Source organism: Schistocerca serialis, chromosome 1, assembly GCF_023864345.2.
Source record: "Schistocerca serialis cubense isolate TAMUIC-IGC-003099 chromosome 1, iqSchSeri2.2, whole genome shotgun sequence".
Classification (NCBI taxonomy): domain Eukaryota; kingdom Metazoa; phylum Arthropoda; class Insecta; order Orthoptera; family Acrididae; genus Schistocerca; species Schistocerca serialis.
This window is the reverse complement of record NC_064638.1, coordinates 577,794,540-577,802,183: the sequence shown is the minus strand read 5'-3', so window position 1 is coordinate 577,802,183 and position 7,644 is coordinate 577,794,540.

Below are 7,644 nucleotides of genomic sequence, written 5' to 3'. Positions count from 1 at the left end.
ATCTAAAAACAAGAATGAAAATGTTTAGTGTAAATTTACTGTGAGGTTGTTTTCTCCATTTTTATTTTATCTTTTCTTTACAACATATCGTACGTACAGAAGTGTATTGGGGTAATGTGTTTTTAATTTTTTATTCTATAATTACTTTTATTTTATAATAGAAGAATTTCTTTTTTACACTATATCATTTTAGTGGCAAATGGCTTGTGCACACGTCACGTGACTGATCACACAATTTTTTACCCACTACATCCTCTGTATTTTAACGTTAGTTTTATGTCATTCACACCATTGTTGAGAAACTGCATCTTGAAGCGCGTCTCCTGCGTGGGTTTCATGATGAATTTAAAATTATTTGTGCTACCGTTGATGGTATGGTCTGTAATTTTTATTTTGTCGCATCTTGTTTCCTCCTCCAACTTAGAGCTGAAGATGATGTGCAGGACAGACATGGCATCAGTTATGGATTGTATTACTGGTTTGGATGCGAACTCCTCACCATAAGTTTCAGTTTTTAACCTGTCTCGAAAGTTACACGCACATAACTGAGCACTGACAGTCAAAATCTGGCTCCTAGCTGAGATCTGAGATTCCATTGTTGCACTGACAAAAAGTCAATAAATTCCTGTAAGTCAATGCTTTTGAATGACCGACAAGCCAGGTAAAAGCACTACGTTAAGCGTTCGGGAAAAATTTCCAGTCTGGCCGCAAAAATTGGTCGACGTGCATCATACTTTTGGTGGTTCTCGTCGTGTGTAGAGCTTTTTCTTCCCACCCTGTTTAAAATAGTTATCTTTCTTTGCGTAGATATATTGGATGACTATTCGCGGAGGTCCGGTGTGGATTGTAATTATCGTATGGCAGCGAAACTCGGTAGACATGCTGTTGCCTTACTGCGGAAAAGATTTACGCTGGGAAATGTATTAGCTCCAGTTGTGGTCAACAGGTGCAAATGTGTTGCTGTACACTGCTTGTATGACGGTGTTAAAACCACGCCCTCATTTGACAAGCCATAACGCGAGTGAACAGTGTGGCTATCGAGAAGAGAGGCCATGCGCACTTAGTGAAACTGTTTCGTGTGAACGGCAGCAATTACAGTGCTGAAATGAGAATCACCAACTGAAAGATCTGAGGAGAGCCCGATGTCATTAAATGGTTTAAGAAGATGATAATGAAATTCGGTGATATGAGTGGCCCTGGTGTGGTACTTAGAAGGGGAAGGTGTCTTATCCTTTGGAAGTCACTGACGAGGTTTCTGTTGCTGTAACTGATCATGCAGTACGTGCCCCGGGTAGTGCTAGTGCTCGCGCAGTGTCACGAGAATTGCCCATCCCGTGTCCAACAGTACGGAAAGTTTTTCGGTCTGTTTTACACTGATAACTCTACAAAATCCAGACGGAGCAGCAAGTCAAACTTCATGATTCGCAGAAACGTTCTGAAGTTGCTCTTCAGTTTCTGGTACGGATCGAAGTTGATAACATGTAGCTGAACAATATTGTATGTAGTGACGAGGCATATTTTACACTACAGGGCGACTGAATACAAAGAACTAGCGAATTTGGGGTATTGTTACGACGCTTGTTGTTCACGAGCCATTGTACTCACCGTATGTGATTATGTAGTGTGGATTCACTAGTACATTTATTCTCCGTTTGTCAGGTGAACCGTGACTTTTGCGCGGTATCGGACTCTCCTTTTGCACCATGTAATTCCTGCTTTGGAAGAGCGCACCTTTGCAGAAACCACTGATTTCACGCAAGATGTGAAATATCTGCTTATCGCAACCTTCCAAGAACGTCTTACATCCTGAGGTTTTCCAGATGCATGGCCTGGAAAGTCACCTGATTTGAATACATGTGACTCTTGGCACTCGAGATATCTAAAAGAAAGCACCAGTGAACGGTTTCCACCTGATCCCAGAGCCAGTATGCAGGAACACGTTGCTCAGATCCTACCGCAACTGCTGCGAGCAACTGTTGATCACATTGTTTTACGGATGTAGCTTCTCGTCAACGTCTTCGGTGCTCATATTGAACAAATTGTGTAAGTGGTGGTTAATAGTAACATCAACATTATGCCTTTCTCATTTATTTGACCATTTCTGCCCACGTCCTGTGCCTAATCCATTACATGTACAAATATTTATATACGTCTTTCTTGCACTCACAGTGCCGCATTTTCTCCTGGTGACCAAAATCGGAACTGATTTTTTCCAGCGTAAATCTGTTCCGCATTAACGTATTAGATTATCTACCAAGTTTCGCTGTCATGCGGTAATTACGGCCCACATTGGACCGCAGTAAGTTGCCGCACATTAATTATAACTACCCCGTATGTACGCGACACTCGCTTCAACGTTACACGCGTCATATGAAGCTACGAGACACGACTCGCAACCCGCCGTCACAGTTTAACTTCCACCAGTATTTCTCTTCTTGCTTTGTCTGATAGGTAGGAGTGATGTACAGACTGAAGTATTATTATGTTCTTAACGTGTAAGCTCCGTCACTGTGACGAAATTAATGGCTCTTTGTCTGTCTACCATTCGTGCTTTGCTAATTTATTTTTCAACTATTCTCAGTGATGAATTCGTTTGTTGTCACGATGCAAATCTATTAAGTTATTCCATACAATCCAGGATGGTCTGTCCGAAACATTTGTTTGTACATTTCACTCTATCCACTTCACATTTTCAACAGCGTATGTTTGTTAAACGCACACACTGTAAACAGTCGTTATAGAAAACGCTACTGAAAATGTAAAGCGGATATCAAGAAATGTTCACTCATGTGTCCATAAGAGGACATACTGGGCTGTACGAGATAACGTAACCCAACTTCGTCGCCGAACAGTTGCGCAGAGAGGACCACACAAAGTAGTTGCTGTGGATGCTTCCATCAGTCACTGATAAAGGTATATTTAGGGTAGGGAGGACAGAAAGAAAGCAAATGTTAAGAGAGGTTAGAACTGAGATAAACCTTCAGTTTGAGAAAGAAATCAAAAAACATAATTCCAGCTTATTACATCAGCATAAACAGTTCAGCTATTGGTTAAGAATTTTCAACAGTCAGCAGATATTTTAACTCTACCCAATTTTAACTCAGTCAATGTGAAATGTCAGCTATCTTTATTGCATCAAAATATTTGAGGACTGAGAAATAAAATTAATGAATTAACTATCTGCATAGATGAATTAGAGTCTTCAAACCCAGCTGACATTATCTGCCTCTCTGAACATCATGTGACCACTGGTATAGAAATTTTAAGTGTCACAGGGTTTAGGTTAGCATCTCACTTTTGTAGATCAGAAATGGAGAAAGGAGGAGTTACCACATTCATCAGGAACTGTCATAAATTTAAGAACATAGGCATTCATAAATTTTGCCTAGAACAGCATATGGAAGCATGTGCAACAGAATTAGAATTTCACAAAAAATCCTTCATAATATTAAGTGTATATCGAGCACCTGCAGGTACCTTTAATCTGTTTGTAAACCATCTTGAAGCTGTACTGGCCCATTTAAGAACCAAAAATAAAGAAATAGTGGTTGCTGGTGATTTCAGTGTAGATTTCCTTAAACACTCTCCCAATAAGAACTTATTTGAGTTAGTAACACTACCATTTAACTTATTTCCCACTGTAAAGTTCCCCACTAGGGTAGCCACTTGCTCACAAACAGCCATTGATAATATCTTTATAGAAAAGTCCAATGAACAAAATTATATTACAAAACCTAATAGTCAATGGCCTCTCAGACTATGACATGCGGTTCCTTCTGTTAAATGTTAATACTCAACAGGATATAAAATCTGTTAAATCTGAGCTCAGGAGGGTAATCAATAAGCCAAAAATTTATTATTTTAGGACACTCCTCAGAGACATTCACTGGTCTGATGTTTACAGTGCTCATGGCATGAATGAAAAATATAACACTTTTGCTAATAAAGTGCTTACCTTATTCGAACACTGTTTTCCCCCAAAACTTACCAAGGTTAAGGCAAAGTCTAAAAAGAAGCCATGGATTACTCAAGGAATAGGGGTATCTTGTCAAACAAAAAGAAAATTGTATATGTCAATCCGAAATAGTTCTCATGTTGATGCTATAGCACATTACAAGAAATACTGCAAAATATTAACGACTGTAATACAGATGTCAAAGCAAATATATTACAAGGAAAAGATAGTCATATCAGATAACAAAATAAATACAATATGGGATATAGTGAAGGAGGATACCAGTAGAACCAGACATGAAGAGGAACAAATAGCATTAAGAGTAAATGATACATTGGTGACAGATGTGTATAGTGTTACAGAACTTTTTAACAAACATTTTATAACCGTTACTGAAAAGATAGGGTTGTCAGGTTCGGTAGATGCTGCTATGGAATACCTCAGACCAGACATTTCAAGTAACTTCCATAATTGAATTTGACCCTCACTACCCCAACAGAAATAATGTCCATCATAAAATCTTTAAAATCCAAAACATCTAATGGGTATGATGAAATATCAACAAAGTTAATTAAAGAATGTGATTCTGAGCTAAGTAACATATTAAGCTATTTGTGTAACCAGTCGTTTATCAGTGGAATATTTCCTGAATGGTTGAAATATGCTGAAGTTAAGCCACTGTTTAAGAAGGGAGATAAAGAAATAGCATCAAATTTCCGTCCAATTTCACTGTTGCCAGCATTCTCAAAAATTTTAGAAAAAGTAATGTACAGTTGGCTTTATTACCATCTTATCTCAAATAAAATACTGTCAGAGTCACAGTTTGGATTTCTAAAAGGTTCTGATTTTGAGAAGGCTATCTCCACTTACAGTGAAAATGTGCTTAATTCATTAGACAAAAAATTGCAGGCAACTGGTATATTTTGTGATCTGTCAATGGCATTTGACTGTGAAAATCACAATATCCTTTTAAGTAAATTAGAATATTATAGTGTAACAGTAAATGCTGCAAAATGGTTCAAATCTTATATCTCTGGCAGGAAACAAAGGGTGTTATTAGGAAAGAGACATGTATCAAGCTATCAGGCATCATCCAACTGGGAACTAATTACATGTGGGGCCCCACAAGGTTCCATTTTGGGGCCCTTACTTTTGCTTGTGTATATCAATGACCTTTCATCAGTAACATTACCAGATGCCAAGTTCGTTTTGTTTGACAATGATACATACATTGCAATAAATAGCAAATCAAGTGTAGTCTTAGAAAGATCAGCTAATAAAATATTTGTGGAGATTAATCACTTGTTCCTAGCCAATTCTTTGTCACCAAACTTTGAAAAAACACACTACATGCAGTTCAGAACTTGTAAGGGGTGTCCGACGAGTATATGTTTAACATGATGACAAGATGATAGAAGAAGTGGACAGTGTTAAATTCTTGGGGTTACAGCTTGATAATAAATTCAAATGGGAGGAGCACACCACAGAACTGCTGAAGAGTCTTAACAAATCTCTGTTTGTAATGCGAATTTTGTCAGACATAGGGGATACAAAAATGAAAAAGCTGGCATACTATGCTTACTTTCATTCCATAATGTCATATGGGATTATTTTTTGGGGTAATTCATAAAGCCAGGCTAAAGTTTTCTGGGCACAAAAAGTGCAGTAAGATTTATATGTGGTGTGAACTCAAGAACATCCTGCAGAAGCCTGTTTAGGGAACTAGGGATACTAACTACTGCTTCCCAATATATTTATTCCTTAATGAAATTTGTCATTAAAAATATATCACTTTTTCAAACCAACAGCTCAATTCATGGAATCAATACTAGAAATAAGAATAATCTTCACAAGGATTTAAAGTCACTTAGTCTTGTACAAAAAGGTGTGCATTATTCAGGAACACACATTTTCAATAACTTGCCAGCAGCCATAAAAAGCTTAAAAACCAATGAAATTCAGTTTAAGAGAAGCCTAAAGGATTTATTGGTGGCCAACTCCTTCTACTCCATTGACGAATTTCTCAGTAAAACCAACTGATATATATATATATATATATATATATATATATATATATATATATATATATATATGAAACTTCTGCACAATTTCAGTGCGGTATTGTGTTCATTGTAAATATCTGTGTGTGTATGTGTGTGTGTGTGTGTGTGTGTGTGTGTGTGTGTAAGTACAATCTAACTTCTGCACCATTTCAGTGCAGTAATGTGTTCATTGTAAATAAGTATTATAGTAGTTGTATTACATGTTTATTACCTTATAAATAAATAAAAAAACATTTTTATTTTAAATTCAGTGCATTAATATTTGTAAAATGACTTTCTCATATAGTGTTCATTAAAAAATGATGGATCATTCCACTTGGGACCTGTGGAATGGTACATTAGCTTATTTGTTTCAGTTGTAAGTATTTGTCATGTATTGTTGTTTTTCTGACATCTTCCACATCCTGGAGGACCTCCTCACTACGGATCAATTGGAATGAAAGTAAATCTAATCTAATATAATAAAAATAAAAGGACATTAACTATCATTAACTGACAAGTGTAATATTATGCAGTCTCCTGGCTCAAATAAATTAATTGGTAGAGCCAACACACTTTACAAAACAATTTGACATGTTTCGCGACTAATGTACTAATACAATGAAGAGCTTTATGCTGCCTGTTGGTTATTAATTAAACTCCTTCGTTAGGCAGTTAGTTAATTACATGTTTCGTAGATGATTTGAACGATTCTTTTATTGAAATGATGTGGAACGAGTCAGTTTATTGGCTAATGTATACATGTATATACATGATTAGTGCTAACATTAATGAATGGATTATTTGTACAGGCCTGCTCATGATGTAACTCCACTTAAAAACAATTTTTTTAGCTAGCTGCCAATCTTAAGAAGAAAGTCGTCAGTGGCATAGAAGGAGTTTCCCAGGAGAAATAATTTTAAATTAGATTTAAAACTTTCTTCTCTGCCTGTCAGTTGTTTTATGTTATTTGGGGCCGGCCGCGGTGGCCGAGCGGTTCTAGGCGCTTCAGTCCGGAGCCACGCGACTGCTACGGTCGCAGGTTCGAATCCTGCCTCGGGCATGGATGTGTGTGATGTCCTTAGGTTAGTTAGGTTTAAGTAGTCCTAAGTTCTAGGGGACTGATGACCTCCGATGTTAAGCCCCATAGTGCTCAGAGCCATTTGAACCATTTTGTTATTTGGGGGAGTGGGGGGGAGGGGGGGAGGCCAAATGATCAAAAATATTTGTTGCTGCATAGTAAACTCCTTTCTGAGCCACTGACAGCTTTAACAATGCATAATAAAGGGCATTTCCGCTGCTATGGTGTTGCAGGTATGGACATGACTGTTCTCAAATTGTGATGGACTATTTATGAAGAATGTATTGTGACGGCGCATTTAAAATGCCTAACTCCTTGAAGAGGTACCTACATGACGTCCGTGGGTGAACACTACACATTATTCTTACTGCTCGCATCCGTGCAAACCATGCTGTCTTTATAAATGATGAGTTACCCCAGAAAACTGTTTCGTAAGACATTATTAAGGAAATGTGCACAGTACGTCAGGAGGTTGATGTGTTTGTTTCCAAGAGTAACAATTATACGAAGAGCAACAGTAGCTGAATTTAATTTTTTGAGAAGCTCAGTGACATGCTTCTTCCAAA